This window comes from Telmatherina bonti, assembly GCF_933228915.1.
Source record: "Telmatherina bonti genome assembly, chromosome: 24".
Taxonomy (NCBI): domain Eukaryota; kingdom Metazoa; phylum Chordata; class Actinopteri; order Atheriniformes; family Telmatherinidae; genus Telmatherina; species Telmatherina bonti.
In genome coordinates, this window is record NC_136633.1 from 13,380,891 (window position 1) to 13,398,694 (window position 17,804).

Here is a 17,804-nt window from a genome sequence, read left to right on the forward strand (position 1 = left end):
AGTATCTATGGTTTTATTCAGCAGATCATTTAAAAGGTATTATATATGTTTTGCATGAAAGTTTAAAATATAATACTAAAAAGACCATTTTCATAATATTGCCATTGAGGGTATGACCTCCAGACCTTCATGCAGCTTCATTTCAACCTGGTTCATAACTGGAAATCACTGCATAGACCCAGCACACACACAAGCATGACAAACACAACCACCTTCAATGGGCTTCAAGTCTTTTACAACTCCTGAGAAAATAATGGAATCACTTCTCATTTACCAAAGCAAATCCTAATGAAATTCTTTGTCAAAAGATCAACATTACGAAATACTGAGAAAATAAATTTTAGTGCAGTTTCTACTTTTTTTTTTTTTTTTTTTTTAGCATCTTTGGCTTTTCTGATAACCTGAATTCATTGAAGATTTTGAAAACAGTAACTTATCTATCAGATCAGTTATCTTATATATCAAACATCTGAGACTCACACAAGTCTTTAAGTTGATGTGTTTTCATTAAAAAAAGAGTTTGAATGATCTTTGTGCTGGATCTGCTGAAGGTTTGCATGTACTAAAACCTGTGCAAACTCATGACAGCCACATAAAAAAAGTACAAACTGATTTAATAACAGCGCACACTGAGGGTTGTATCTTTCAAATCTGCAGAATAGCATCTCTGCATCCAAGTACATTTGTTTCAAGGAATATCCAATATTCACGTGCCATTTGGATTGTGTTTGGAGGAGAAAATGTAAATATATTTAACATTTGAGAAGGACTTGTAAACAGTTGAGATGTCGAAACAAAGCAAGGAGACGCAGTAAATGTGAGTTTACCTAAACGTGGGGATATTTTTGGGATGAACCAGGAAACAATCATCAAAATGTGGCTTATCCAGCTTTGCCATTTTGATATGTTGTTGGATGAACTCATGGATTTGGAAAGGAGTCCTGCACACCTGCAAATGAAAGATATTGCGTGCCACAACTGGGATCCCCCCCCCCATCCCATTTTTCAGATGTGCTGTCCTAAATGCCATGTGTGGCTGAATGGTGACACTATTACGTTTCCATGCAGACTGTTTTTTTTTTGGTTTTTTTTTGCATTACTTGGATTTTCCCAGAGTAACAGGAGCAAGTGATTGCACCATGTGCAGCTTGTCCCATCCACAGACACTGGGCATGACCACAGAAATTGCAAGTACACACATGAGCTGATTGTGCAGTGTGTATGCAATGCCAAAAGCATAACTGACGTTGTGGTAAAACATCTTGGGTCAGTGCATGATTCTTTTATTTTGAAAGATGGTCTTTTGTTCTCCAAGTTGAAGACTACAGCTGGCTTGTACGTGGGTTTATTTATTCAATTTTTTATTTTTTTCTGGTAGTGCATACCCCCTACACCAGGGGTGCACAGCTCCGGTACTTGAGGACCACAATCCTGCAGGTTTTCCATGTATCCCTGCTCCAACACACCTGCCTTAAACTATTCACTCATTGTCCAGAACCTCATTGGCTGTTGGATCCATTTAATGGAAGCCAGGTGTGTTGAAACAGGGACACATTAAAAACCTGCAGGACAGCTGCCCTCAAGCACCCCTGCCCTACCCCCTACACCCCCACCTGTTTTATTTGCAGACGTTTTATTATATGCCAACAGACTGTTTCTTTTGTTCACTTTCAAATGTCACTATGTCGTCTCTTTGCTTCTTCACCTGTTTGTATCATTTCACTGCCGGCATTAACTTTTTTAAAAATTCACTCCCATACAGTGTATCTCTGTTTCAGATTTCTTTCCTATAGGTTGTGTTTTCTTTCCAAACTCGCCACATTGCAAACCACAAAACGTGCAAACCTTACTTTAAATAGGGAGTCTCAAACCCGCTTGCACCTGCCGCCCATTTACGCAATCACACAGTAAATCTTATTTACCACAGTTATCTTTTTATTTATTTACTTTGGTCGGAGATTGACTCATTTTTATTCCTTTTGTTGTTTATTTTCTATTTTCCGTTTGGATTTTCTGTCCTGACACTTTGACATCTTCCTCATCAACCTACACATCTCGTCTTTACACTATCCTACTCTAGCTGTGTTTTCTCTGAATCTTAATCCCAGCTGACTGGGAACAACCAAAGTCTTTGCAACACTGACTTGAAATACTTTCTTGAGGAAGCTTTACAAACCTGTGCATTAATTCCTCTGACATTTTTCTTCTTGGGATCGTGATTACTGGATGTTCGCCACATGAAATGGTTCATTAAGATCTCCTTATACTCTGTTTTAACTGCAGACTCATTTATTCTGATTTGTACTGGTATTTGTTTTAGAAATGCAAAGTACAAGGTGATTTCATGTGTTTGCCTCCATTTAATCTGAAAAAAGGTAGATGTTAGCATTTTAGATTTTAGAGCCATGTGAGAAGTTCATATTTGCCTTTCCTGATTACCTCTTTCATTTAAGTTTATTTAAACTGTTCTTTCAAAACCACAATGTCTAAGCAACAGGTGACAACTTATTAACCATATTAGGCAGAAAATTATATATAATGAAAGGTTTGAATTAGTGGTGAATCACAGTGAAGCAGTCCTCGGCACTGATGGAGTTTTGTGAGGTGTTTGTTGACTGATCTTTTGTTTGACTGTTTTTGACTTATATAAAATTACAAATGAAAAATTAATTTGAGGGCCGTGTGAATGCCCACATCATTTAGCTCAAGCTGTTATACTAGCTATTATTCTTGGTGCTGCTGGCCCTTATCATGCACATTAACACTCTGCTTTCAGACAGTAGTTCCGGCATCACTGTAGCACATTCATAGGTGATACAGTGTTGTGTCAAAATAGGTGTTCCAATCAGAGCCTTTGTCACGTGTTTGGTGCATGACACGTGTTTGTCCAATCAGAGCCGATGATGCCTCAAGAAACGCCTCCAAACAGTGTCAATCACTATGCATTGGTGTCATTAGCAGTCGGATAGCTGCCTTCTGTATTTACAAGGCTGATAAATTATGAAAACAACAGCTTTTACACACGCATACCATGCGTAATTGCTGAAACAAACATTTGCATTACTCAAGTAGTTTATTTCAACATAAACGACACGACGGTGTCGTAACAGATGTATAACTTGATAACCAATACAGTGTGTGCAGCTGACAGTGATTTCGGAAAGCTGCAGTGCTTCAGTCCCCTTCAGTACCTTTAGTCATACTTCAAAATTATAATACTCTTTATTTCAAACAAATGAGCCTCATTTACATAGCAGTTTATGATATTTCAATTGAAAAAAAATTTAAAAAATTAAAAAATAACAAGGTATAGGACATTATGGGGCATTGAAAGGTGGTTTTATTAGCATTTAAACTAAAATAAAGTCAGGCGAGGTTTATTTCTCTAAAATACCCTTGGTCCCCAGAGGGTCAAGATAGATATTGCAGTCTATTACTGTGTCAATGCTGAAATGATGTGCCTGCAGTTCGGATCTGTCACCTGTTCAAAAATCTCCAAAATATACCCAAACATGAGGCGGTGGCCGGCTTAGAAGCTAAACTCCTGTGCACAAAAATGATCTCACTTTAACAACCAGCACCGTTATACAAATATGCAAATTTTGTGAATTAAAATGACAACATGGTGATAAACATCCATCCAAAGAAGTTTCTTTCTTTCTTTTTGTCTCCATAAATAGCAAAATCTCATTTTAAGTAATGAGATTGATTGTATTTCACACAAGTAGCACAACCTATCATTTTGACCTAAAAACAAAATGTGTTTCTGACTCATTTTGATGGCATAGTTACATTCACTGTGTGTATTCCTGCAGCCACTGTTGCCCTGAGAAACCACACGTTGCAGTTTTTTTGCTTCCAAGATGCCGCATCATGCAGCAGCTGATTTTACTTTATGCACTGTCATGTGCTCAGACTGGATTTTAAACACATTTTGAACACACACCGCCTGATTCATTGATAAAAAGAGAGAACATTATTGGATGAAGAGAGAAAGAGACAGAACAAGAGGTTAGGCAAGAGATTTCACTGGCTGAAGAGAGTTCAGAGCACGTTAGTTACGTTGTTCGCTTTACATCAGTCTTAAGTAGTTATGTTCTATATTTTACCTGACTTGTAACTGAAGCAGTTTGCTGCTGTTTTTTTTTTCTGTATTTATGATTCTTTTACCTTTCAGCCAAGATGGCGATGTGATTTCCTCATTTTGCTCAAGATTTTTCAACGGAGCCCCGAAATATTACTGCAGTAATAAACAAATAAGTTGACATTCGCCTCTGTTTTTAACTTTCGATCACTCGTACCGCCTCCGGCCAGGTTTTCATCCAAATTCCCGGCCTTTGATTCGCAGTGCTGTCCGCTTTTAATAATGCAGGCGTGTTCGCGGGTGGTGCCTCCGCTCAGGGGTCTGTCTCTCCCCCTCTACTCTTTCTGAAGAAGACTTCCTCGCGGCGATGTCAGACACGGCCGGGGCTGGACAGGAAGCGCTTACCGTGAGAGAAAGTCAAGATGGGAAGACTGGGAGCGATGGGGGTGTGAGAGGCAGGAAATGAAAGAAAAAGAGGGAGAAAAGTTTCTTTTTTTCATGCTGGGAGCACAAAAGAGCATATTAAACAGTAAAGTTTATCAGTCCAAATTAAGTCTTGAATTCACAGCTTCTTTAATCTTTCCACATCTGAAACCATTTCCTCTCTCCCCACCACTCCTGCCTCCACATTTCCTCCTGCAAAAACAGTGAAATGAAATCCAGCCCGTGCAGTTCGTTCTCCCTGAGCTGAAAACACCGAGACACATCATAAAAAATTAATTACTCCTCCCCCCCCCCCCCCATCCTCGACTCATTTCCATAAGATTCTTCTTAAAAAAAAATGTAAAATTCATTTAAAGTAAGTGGTGACGTTGTCTTTGAAGATCACGACAACTAACACGGATCAAAGCGGAGGTTCTGTACGGATGAGGGCCTGATTAGCATAATGAAATTAACTTAGAGACAAGAATCTCTAATAGGTGCGACAAAAAAAAGAAGGGAAAAAAAAGTGCATTAACAATATTTAAGGAAAGTGCTGTTTCTGCCAGTTATACAACAATTATAGAACTCATATTCAATTAACACTTTGTTGATTAACTTCTTTTTTCACACTCCACTCATGTCAAGAATTCTTTTCATTTCTGAGCCGCATTTTTTTTTTTTTTTTCCTTCCCAACTTGACACACATGATGTTCCTTTGCCGCATTGTTTTTCTGAAATCGGGCCATGAAATCAGCCTAAATTTGCATATTCACAGCGATAATTGCAAAGCTGGCAGATAGTTGTGCTATAATTGCAAACTAATGACTGCAAAATTATTTGGTTTTCTTTTTTCTTTTTTTTTTAAGCAGCACCTAATCTGAGTGACGGCTCCAGCAGGTTAAAAAAAAAAGGGTTCATCAGGAAATTTTCCTTTGAAACGACTATTAACCAGAGTCACGGTGTCTTTACTGTCACAGCGTGGGATCCTGTACAAGCTTTTTTGGCTTCTTCTTTTCCTCATAGTGAAAAAAAAAATTGCTGTTATTAATTGCAGCTGCAAAAATACCTGAGAAAAAACTGCTTTGATAAGAGGAATGAGCTTTAACCAAGACGTCTATTAACGCACCTTTGAATGTCTTTGAGCTTTGCCAATGCTCGACTCCAACTGTACGCAGCGGCAGCTGAAACACATTGATTTCTTTTTAACGTCTCTTTGTGTTTCCTTTTGCGATTGCATGAAGTGGATTAAAAGCAGATGTAATGATGTGACAGGTCGGAAGCGCTCCCTGTAAACACATTCACATGTGTCAGATGAATCGGGATGTTTGCCTCGAATATGACCTGAGGGAATCTGAAAGAATAAAAAAAAAAAAAAAAGATGTCCATTGAGCATAAAACTCCAATGAATAACTTCCTTTAACAACTTTTTTTTCATTATCTAAAAGTAAGTTTGACACCATGTAACAGTTATATTAGTTTTCTGTTCGTGATTGTTAATTTCATGCCATCCGATCTGTGTTCCCTTGAATTAAATGATAACTTCTAATGGATTCTCAGACTATTTTATATACTGAACAACCTTTGCCATCAAGCAAAAGCAAGCTTAAAGATATGTAGAAAAAAATGAATGATTTGAGTATAAGTACAAGAAAAACTAAAATACAAGTTATTTGAAAGATTTTTAAAAAAAAATAGACTTTTTAATTGTTTATTTTAACTGCATCTATTTTTATGTGTGTGTGTGTGTGTGTGAGAGAGGATTGAGGTACTTATTATTTTTTTAAATCTTATTTTAATGTTTTTGTTTTTTTTTTTTTGTTGTTTTTTTTTCCATAATAAACATTTGTCATCTGCGATGGACTGGCGAGCTGTCCAGGGTGTACCCTGCCTTCACCTGAAAAGACTGCTGGGATAGGCTCCAGCTTCCCCCGCGTCCCTGCATTGGATTAATCAGTTAGGAAAATGAATGAATGAATGAACATTTATCATCACAACCTGGGAGAAATATACATTTTAAAGCTAAATCAGCAGGTTTCTACTGACCAGCCACAACCCTCTGACCCACCATTATTCCTCTGGCGCAAAGGAAGTTTCCAACATTCAGGCCAGGTGTGCTGAGAAAATCTTAACTAATGATCTTGATATTTTCCATGACTCCTGTTCTTTCTTTGGAATATTCCCAGAAGCGGTGTCGGATCACGGGCATCAGCTTCATACAGGAAAGTGAAGCTTTTTATGTATATTTGTTTATAAGAAAAAAGAAAGAGACGAAGGCGACCACTTAGGAAAGCAAAGGAAGGAGAAAGATGGTGCAGAATGGAGGATGGGTAAATTACAAGGCAACAAAAGAGCCCCAGTTTACCACTTGAATAAAATGAGAGCTGGACTGTGAGAAACCCAACTGTGATCACACAAATATCAGCAACTTTGTTCAGATAAATAGTAGCCTGGCTCTTTGTGTTGTTTACTTTCTAATCTGACCAGCACTCCTCTCAGTGGGAGTTGGGTGTATCCCCCGTCTTTCTGACAGAGAAAAGAACACTGTCCTCTTTGGACCTGCTGGTAATTATAATAAATTACAAGAGTGCAGCGTTGTTGTTATCTGTGGTTAGTTAACAGCACCTCCCTCCCGCTCAGGGAACACAGGGATTCAGGGAGGAGGAGGACGACAACGAGGTTCCAGTGACCCAGATTTAGTCTCAAAACATAAATAAATTATCACAAATATACAAACACACTCACACGTACACTCGCCTTGAATCACACACACACACACACTTCCCATGTTCAGAGTGCACCTTCAAAGTTGCAAATGGAATTTAATCATGGTGAGATGAAGATTCAGTCACATTCCTGTGTGCTCCATCTGCATGCATTTATGCACAGACTCATGCATATGTACATAATATGAACATTAACACACATATTTAATTAACTAAAAGATCATTTCAATTCGATTTCAGATTTTAAAGTGTGAAAATTTATGACATTTGTGTGTTTTGCATCATTAAAAAGGGTTTTAGTTTGCAATTTTTTACAATTTTTGGACACTTGACAGTATAAGCAGGCAATGGATTCCTAATCACTGCAAAGGTGATCTTTCGTATCAATCCTCCATATATTAACAAAAAAATAGTGCATACAGTGCATGCACAATTAAAACCACAAGATGATGTAATGCCTTTACATTCCAGCTTTGCAGTTTCCCACACAACCTTATTTTAAATCAAATGTTTCTATCTTGCATTTCTTAGGTTTTCTGAGTAAATAAAGGTACATCTGATCATAATATTCCAGAAAAAAGGTACAGCAGCTGGTCCATGTCTGCTCTGCACAAACCACAGTCTCATCTGACACCGGTAAATAATCCTCTTTATTCAAACTGCGTTTGTTTGGAAAACGTCTTGAGAAAACAGGGCTCTTGTCCTTGGAAAACAAACTCATAAAAACAGAGGAATCTGAGACAGTGCAGGAGTGACAGTGTTTCTAAGCAGGCCAGTCTGTCGTGGCGGCGTTTTTAAGAGCGTTCTCTGGCGACTGCCGTGACACTGCCATTCCCATGCCCCGTCAAATTCTTTCCTCAGATCCCAGGCATTTAAACTGCTCCCTCCCTCCCCCTGCACCACTCAGGATGTAGCCAAAAGTCCACTGACCTATGTGGGAGTGGATATTTTGGAAGACGGCCCTGGCTCTTTCACTCTCTATTCCTGTCCTCGCACGTTCATTAGCCCGACCTCGAGAGTCAGAGTGTTTAGATGTTGTTATCATTCCTCTCCTATCATTTTTCTTCCCTCTTTTTTCCCCCCTCTCTGTAGAGGGATGTTTCTTTTTTTTTTTCTAGGTGGGGTCATCTGCTGTAATAAATTCATGTATGTCGCATTACAATCACTATAATCACTAAGTAAATTAGATATACATGAGTTTACGCTGCTAAGAGTGTAGGAAGAGCACTTCAAAAACCTGCAACTTTGTATTATTTATTTTCCTTAAAGCAGATATCGCAGTGCACGCTCTCTTCTTTCAGCAGTAGATGCACTTGAATTAGGAATGCACGTTTGACTGTGGCTGCATAATTGTAACATACCAGAAAATAAAAAGTATTTGTAAGTTGTAAATTTAAAGGTAATATATACATCTTTAAAGCTGATGGTTGTGTTTATAGTTTTTTTTTTTTTTAAATAATAAGTCCTTCTGCAGAAAAAAAAATATCACTAAAAGGACAAAAAAAACTATCAACAAACAGGAAAGTTGAAACCATTAGAAAATTTCAGAAACGTCCCAATATTTCAAATGACTGCCCAGCTGTTTGGACTCCGTCCTTGACTGTGATTGTGATCTTTGTCACATGAGCAGAAAGCTTGCAGCAACAAAAAGTGTGAACTTTAAGGACATTTACAGCTTTTTATTAACTGACACATTCCTGTTTGTGTGCGAAAGGAATATTTCAGAAGTAAATGTGGATGAAAAGGAGACAAAACAGAACCAATAACGATATCCAGACTCATTTCTGAGGCTGGCGGGACACATGTGAACAAATAGCCTTGAATAATTGACATTATGGAGGAAGCCTGTCATGATCAAATGTCCCTGTTAACAGATTGCTGCTGCCCTAATGCTAGAGGTCAAGGTGGAGGAATAAGTCTCCTTCTGACCAGACCATTATTTACAGTTGAAACAACATAAGGAAGTTTTCAGAGCTGAACGTTAGACTTCCATATTACAAGCCAGTGGAAATAATGACCTGTAGGTGCTCAGCTGTTGGAAGAAAATTGGTCTTTCTTTTCCCTTTTTTTTTTTTTTTTTTTTTTGTAAAGAAAAATGTCATTTATGTAGTTATTTATTTTTGGTAAAACACTTCCAAGCTGCCATGGTCTCCTCCAACATCCCCCCTCCCATTCTCCAGTCTACTCTCCCACAGTGAGCGCCACAGCAGTGTTACATCACTGGAAACATTTGCCACTGGCAGTTATGAGCTTTTCTCACCTTTGTTTTGTTGCTGCTTTGGAGAAACTTCATCATTGCAATGATTGCAACATGTCTTTTCGAAGTGAGCTTGCATGCTACATATTTCCTCTTGTTAAGATATGAAGGTTCGTATAATGGTGACTTTAAGTCCCAGCATGTAACATTTGAGGCCATCTGTTGGCAGAAATTCAATAAAGAAACATTGCATTTTCATGGCATCAGAACAAGTCATTAGTGTCCAAAGATGTGGGTGTGCAACATGGCTAAAAGCTCACATCTTTGAATAAAAACCACGCTGAGTTTAGGCCAGTCCTTTTATTGATTTTATGTCTAGGTTGCAGGGATAAGTAGATGTTTTTTACAGTGTGAGCTGCCTACACCTTCAAGTTCAGACCTAGTGTGTGTATAAACACACTGCTGATGCAGCTGAACAGTGTGTTTAGCTTTGAGAAGTTTGTCAGAACATTTCCATGGATCCTTTGTTCAAGCAGCAAAGCCATCCATCCATCCATCCATCCATCCTTCATTCCATCCATCCATCCATCCATCCAGCCAGCCAGCCAGCCGGCCATCCATCCATCCGTCCATCCATCCATCCATCCATCCATCCATCCATCCAACCATTCATCCATCCATCCATCCATCCATCCATCCATCCTTCATTCCATCCATCCATCCATCCATCCATCCATCCATCCAACCATTCATCCATCCATCCAACCATCCATCCATCCATCCATCCATCCACCCATCCAGGCATCCATCCAGCCAGCCAGCCAGCCAGCCGGCCATCCATCCATCCGTCCATCCATCCATCCATCCATCCAACCATTCATCCATCCATCCATCCATCCAACCATTCATCCATCCATCCAACCATCCATCCATCCATCCAGCCAGCCAGCCAGCCGGCCATCCATCCATCCATCCTTCCTTCCATCCATCCATCCATCCATCCATCTGTCCGTCCATCCATCCATCCATCCATCCATCCACCCATCCATCCATCTATTCAGGCATCCATCTAGACAATCATCTATCTGTGATCTAGTCCTGAGTAAGAAGCCCCCAGACCTCCCCCTAGCTTTCTAACAAGCTGGGAGATAAATTGTCTTTCAAGTCCAAATTCTGCACAGACACCTTTTCCTGTTGAGACATTCTTTGCACCTCTTGCTTTACTTGATGTGGAGAATCAGCACCTCCACCGAGCCTGTCTTGGATCTTTAGCCTATCCCTATGGGAAAGGTCAGACACTCCTCAAAGGGAAATCATACTGGCCTCTTATATTTTCAAACCAATTTCATTTCCTTCGTTAAGTTAAACATATAAATCAGCTCTCTCTTCACCCTATAAGGCCAATAAAAAGTCTGAATCACAACATACTCAACAGACTTTTCCACTCATGGAATCTGAAAGTCATTGACTTTGGATAGTCACCCATTCCTACCATGGAGATGACAACCCATCTTGCGCTAATGAAGAACCATATCCTCAGACTCAGATGTAGTAAGTCTCATCCTGGCTGCTTCATACATTCCTACAAAAAGCACATATGAATCATGTAAGAAAAAAAAAAAAAAAACTTTTTAAAGAATGTGTTTTGCATCAAACTGAATGGGAAACTTCTTATCCTTCATTTAAGAATTGCAAAAATATCATGTTAAATATAAGAACTGGCCTTGACCTGATTGTGAACAAGGCACTTTATTGACATGTTGTCTGTGAAACCAGTACTGTGGTTAAGTAATATTTAACAATTCAGCTTTATTTTTTTATTTAGCTACACAAATAAACAAAGGAGTTTTTAAAGACACAGCCCAAACTAGATATTATCCAATTCAGACATGGCCATCCATGCATCCATCCATCTTCCTCACTGGAACGTATCCCAGCAATTATTGGGTGAGAGGCAGGGTACGCCCTGGACAGGTCACCAGTCCATCGCAGGAAGAGTGATGGTCACTGAATGCTAATTATGAACCAATAAAATCAAATGGATAATTCAATCAAGAATTGCCCAATTCATGATAACTGTGATGCCATAATGCAAATTCATTTTTGATTCAGTCCCTTGTTTAGAGCTTGGACAATGCGACACTGGAGGAAAGTCAACCTCTATCAAAAGCAGGAAGGATGTTACCTGTAAAATATTTATTCTATAACTTAAATAAAAGCACCTCTTTACCTGACAAATTAGCTTTGATGATGATGAAGTTTTGATGATGCTCCAGTTGATAATAAGCCTGAAAGAGGATTTTATTGAAGGTCCTGAACTGAAATAATTGTTCCAAACGTATCTAATAGGCATGATAAGAAGTGGATCTAAGACCAGACAGTGTTTTAGGACCGGCTGTCACATCATTTCTTGTTTCATCATCTCAGTTGCTCAACAGTTGCTTTCATAGTCAAAATAATTAGCATTAATTGTCAATTTTTTAAACTGAAACTGTAAAATAAATCTGCAATTTCAACCAGCAACATATTTATCTCTTCAAGCTTTTGCAATACACTTTCAAGCAGTTGTGATGTTATTATATTAATGACAGGTGACAAGGGATGGGGTGGGAGGGGTTGTCTTATGCGGTTTGAGTCCTGCTCCCCTACGCTGCTGCAGCCCTGAGAGGGACACAATTGTTCTCTGAGGACCGGTTCCAAGTCTAGATAAATGTAAAGGCTTGTGTCACGAAGGCCATCCAGCGTGAAACTAGTGCAAATTCTCTTGTCTGATGATTTGCTGTTACTTGCTTCCCTTCGGAGGCACAAGCCAAATGTAAAACAACAATAACAATGGCAGATAAAAGTGCAATCAGACTGTTTTAGCAGTTTGTTTTTATGTCCCATTCACCTCAAGCATCACAAAGTGAAAGAAACATGAATAGGAGATACTGTAGGAAATCAGTCTTTGAACTATGTTATGTTGTACCCTCATCTAATGAGGTATTGAGGTTGCGCAAATCCATATAAAATGCTACTTAATGGAGATTTTCCATATTTCCTCCTTCAACTGAAAAGAAAAAGCAAAAAGTAAGTGGACTGGAGATATTTTGTGCTGCGAAATTAAAAAAGCTCAAGGCACAATAACATGAAGACTTTAACCTGACAGCAGCCCTAGTCCTGTTGCTTTTTCTTTCCTTTTTTTCCCTCCATCCTGCATCCCTTGAGTGGCCGGCGAATTCAAAAGGGAAAAGCTCTGAGAAGAAAGAAGTCAAGTAGTTGTTAGAAGTAAAGGATCCAGGGCCCAAGGAAGCTAATCAACGTATTACTTGTGTCACGCCAACTCAAATTAAAGCCCACAGATATTCCTCGTCGCCTTTGAATGCTGTCCTGCGAGACCAGTGAAATATTTAAACTATTTCAGTTACCTGCTGTTAAAGTAGGTATGAAGCAGGAAAAAAAAGTGGAAAGTCGGGCTTTCATGTACTACTGATGGGCTGTCAGTCGCTCAGCGGCACAAATGTTCGCCTATCAGGCTCATGGCGGACCTGACTTTTCATCACTGTTAATCAAAATGAATAAACATGCATAATTGCAAAGAGCAGGGAGAAGTTAGGAAAATTCAGAGGGAATTTTCAATACCTTATGAAGTATTAAAATCAAGCCTGGCCTCATTTTTTTTTTTTTTTCTTCTCCACCTAAGCAACGGGTACTTCGCCACCTTGCTTTCCGCCGACTGCACCGGGATGTATATCCCTGCTTTTCATCACGTGCACTTTTCTCAAACACACAAACCATTAGGACAAAATATTTACTTTTTTCACTGACATATTCCCGTACTTCTCCTAACTTTGATATTCCCTTTGATTTCCAGCACCCCCCCTCCTGCCTATCCTTTCAGACATGTAGAGGTTTAAGAAATCTGTGGGTTTGATGTGATTTTTCCCGCCTTTGTACATCATAGGCAAACATGAAGAAAGTGCGTTAACAGACAGGCAACGAGCTCAGGCAACAGTGGGGAGCAAAGATTGACATGTTTTTTTATTTTGACAGCGCTCAACCCTCCCTGCCCTTGGTTTATGATCATAAATAGTGCATGCTGCTTATTAGGAGGCTGCTGCCACGTTCCCAGCTAGTGAGTATGTTGCTTGCCGGTGTTAGCAGACAATTTGCCAGTACACATGTGAGACATTATTAGTGTTTCCCTTTCATCCTGCAGCTTACTCTCCTCTCTGTCTTGTTTTTTTTTTTTCAGTCCTGTGCCATCCATGCAAAGCAATGGTTGTACACGCGGATTCTGCACGCTGCTCGTCATGCAGCTAAATTTGATGGGAAAAGCGCATAATTTGCCTCTTCTTAGATTAAATCTAACTAATGTGATTATGTGGCACATACACAGGAGTGTTTGCGAGCGCACACGCAGACAAAAGCCAGCATGATGACAGAATTTCAAGATGTTTCACGTAGCAAGGGAAGGGAAGGGGAACAGAGGTCGGTTCTTTTAATGCTGCATGGAGCAACATCTGGCTCCAATTACCCACTGTGAGGTAGGTGCTCTGTTATAAAAGGAAACTCAAAGGATTTCCTCTTAAAATACATGTTATCCCTTAATTCCTGTCTAAATTACCACTTAAGCAAGGCCTGTAATTCATAAACGCCGGTAGTCCAGGTCTGTGTCCATGCTGGCGGCAGGAAAAACTAAACTCTGTGTCACCTTGACCGTGGAGGTAGCCGTCCTTGGAGAGCAGAAGCACAGAGTGACATGGACAGGGCAGAACAACTCAGAGAGATTAGTGGTATGGTCGCACCTCTCCTCCCCTCAGATAGCGCCCTGCTGGTGTGGCGAATGAGGTGAGGAGGGACATAATGGCCGATGGACTCCCTCTAAAAGGATGTTTTGCGAGAGGTGGGAGAGGAGGTGGGGATGGTGCGAGGGCTCTGGAATCCCGAGGGATAGATTTGCAAGTAGAGATAGTCTGATTCACCTCTCCCTGACACTGACGCCAGGGGCCTGGGGCGAGCAGTCAGCCTGTGGTCAAGGCAAGTACGACCCCAACCTTCAGCCCTCCTCCCAGCTTCTAAACACACACCACTTCTCAGAAACACACATAAAGGAAGTACAGGTCTAGGCAGAAAGGTAATTTGACGCTAGGTTCTCTCTTGAGGTTCGCTGTTGTGGCGAGAGTGCCGGTGTCACCGGGTCAGAGCTGAAGTTTTCTTCAGAAGCTTTCAGTCTGTAAGCAGAGAGCGCTTGCCTGACTGGCGCAGCGCTGTGGAAGCCAGGAGACTTGTCTGAAGTACAGGATTAAAAACCTTTGCAACAGAAAACACCAAAAAAAAGTAGAACAAAAGGTAGCTTCTTTTCATACATATAAAGCACCTTTTATGTAGTTTTAATTAATTAATTAATTAATTTAATATATTCAGTATTTGAGGCTAATGTTGCCCAATTACTGCAATTATTCCAAATTATGGATGGTTCATAATTCAAATTAATTTTACTACCAGCTGTACCAGCTCAGCTTGATTTGTTTTCTTTTTGTTCACTAAAATATTTGGAAGCAATTTTAGGAACGTTGTTGCTTTTGTTTCACCAAGTAAACATAGAAGAAAACAGAAACTTATTATGTGAATATAATCCCATTACATTTATATCCAGTCGAGTCCTGTTGTGCAAATATGTCGACAAATTTACTGGTTTTTATCTCACCGAAATATGGCTGCAATTTGGAACAGCCTAACATTTTTAAGTGTAGAAGTCTGCTGACCCCTTGGTTTAATTCTAACATTAGGCTGCAATAAGAAAAGCTAAATGAATTTCCTCTCATGCAGTTACCAGTTATGAACAAAGCTGGAGTAAACATGAATGCAAGGTAAACAGAACACATTACATGAAAAACACTTATCTTTTTATGAGATAATCAATACAAGTCATCTCAGAGCATATAACACACTCAGATACACAAGGTAACAGTAATGCAGCTGTACAGAAAAATGTGAAACATTAATGAATGAGTGGAAAAAAAAAACACTTTTTTGTTTGATTTTTAAGTTTTGTGACAAACTCATTTAGTTTGTGTTACTGCTTTTGAGTTAAATATTGTTTTAGATACCCACTGCAACGTGCTCAGCTCCTCAGGTTTTAACTGTAGCTGGTTTTAACCGATCATAAAAAAGTACAGAATTTAATACAACATATACAAACCACAACCTTTTCCTCTATTTCACCAAGATTTGTGCCTAACCCTGACCAACAAACAGGGTGCTGACATAAAATCCGTATATAAAAGTATATAAAACAACAACTGAAAAGAAGTCACAAAAAAGATATTTAGAAAAAAGTGTGTGTTTTGAACTTATGTGATCATTATAAGCTCTGTCACTTTTCATTACCTCAAGTCTTCTTATTAAACTGTTAAAACATGGGAATATGTATCAGTGATGCAAGGGAGACCTTGCAAATAAACCAAAACAGCATTATTTTCTGCTCCTGTACTAAAAATATTTAGGCTTTTCTGCTTGTTTTATGTGTCTATGAGAATAAATTGCAAATTATACAGCTTTATTTTTATTTTATTTTGCAGCTAAAAATGTATGGATCCAGAGATCTCTGCCCATTAAACATGGTTAAAGCTCATGGATTTTTTTTTTTTTTTTTTTTTTTTTTTTTTTTTTTAAATGCAACCACTAATGTCAAACTTGTAGTTAAAAAATGAAATGATTTCACTCCAGTAAGTAGTCTAAATAAATTAGTTAAAACAATTAAAACATGTTTAATGTACCCTTTTCAGCAAACAGCACAGATGTTGTGCTTTAGTATTTTTGAGGACAAAAAAAAAAAAAATCAGGTCACACTGAAACCTAATGTTTGTTTAGTGATGATTTAATTTCTCCAAACAGCTTTGAGACAAAGTAAACAATGCACATGGCTAGCCAGCGGAAAACACAAGTAAGAACCATAGCTGAGGTAAAAACAATCCTGAATGTTCTGTCAGAAATGTATCAGAGGTAAAATATGGAATATGCACCAAAAATATCTTTATTTCTGGCTATTTTATTTCAACTTAATCCTACAGAAACCGCCTCTTTTTGCATGAAAAAATAGAAAATGTTCAATCTGAAATAAATGTTGCAGAAATACATCACAAACAAATCATGGAAGTCAAAGCTGGATGGATGTTGTTCATTTACACCCAGCTCACATGAATGAAGGTTTCCTCATTGCAGATTTATAAGCCATAGGTTTGTCACCTGGTTTAAGTCCTATAAAAACGCCATAAAAGACAGTGGGTGGGTAATTTATTTCCCTTGAATAACTCTATTTCTCAGTGAGGAAAATGAACCACATCTTTCAAATCAAAGCCCAACTCCCAGACTCTCCCCATCTCTTTTTTTTTTTTTTTTCCTAATAGAAGAGCAGAAAATGCCGAAGGCTCAGTTAGCATGTTTCCAACCAGAAATTTTACTGACCCAGGAGTCCTGACTGAGCAGGTATTGGTGCACCACAGGAGGATTTCACAAGGTTTTGGGAGGATTTTTAATTTGTGGAAACATCAGTCCGAACCGATAGTCCAGCAACCACAAGGCTACGTCGTCGCCAGAAATTTGCCCCAACCCTGTCATTAAGCCGTAATTCAAACAAGTCGTTTATTTCATCAGGAAACTGAGCAGAAAACGGCTGATTCATTCAGCGTTTGCCTGTTAAGTAAGACTCCTGTCAAGATTGTGTGATCTTCATTTATTGTGGATGCACTACGGTGTATTTAGTTAACAGAATAAGCATTTCTAACCTGCAGCATGGTGACATTTCATCCAAAAGGAGTACAAGAAGCTCCTTTTTCTTATTAAATTTGGGTGTCTTTTCCTTTATTGTGGTATTGGCCAGTTGCTTGGTTTTCCAGCTCTTCAGGCTGATGACACTGATATCCTGCAGTTGTACAAAGTGCAAAGTAAACCTGCCTTCATGTTTGTAGTCATGCTGCTTAAGATAATTCCTTTCTGTGCTAGATGTAAACTTAAAAGATTTTGAAGTCTTCGGATTCCCAAAGTGGAAGAGCTCCTGAGCTTTAGTGCAGCCTGAACCGTGAGTTTGTTGACTGAATCAGTATCATCTTATAAATTACTTCTGAATCTCACTTTTATAAACTCGCTTTTATGTGTTGATGTTTTATTAATTTTTCCTGATGCCAGTCTTTTTATGTGGTGCTTTTATGTTGCTTTTGCTTTTATGTTTGTTGCGTTGCTTACATTACTCTTTAATAAAGTCTCACTTTTTTGACTACTTGTTTTCTGTTCTTTTTTTATGCTTGTACTTTCAAGAGTTTTTTTTTTAATGGATTGTTCATGCATTTGTGCAGATTTTTACGATCTATATATGTTTTTAATGGTTCAGAACTCC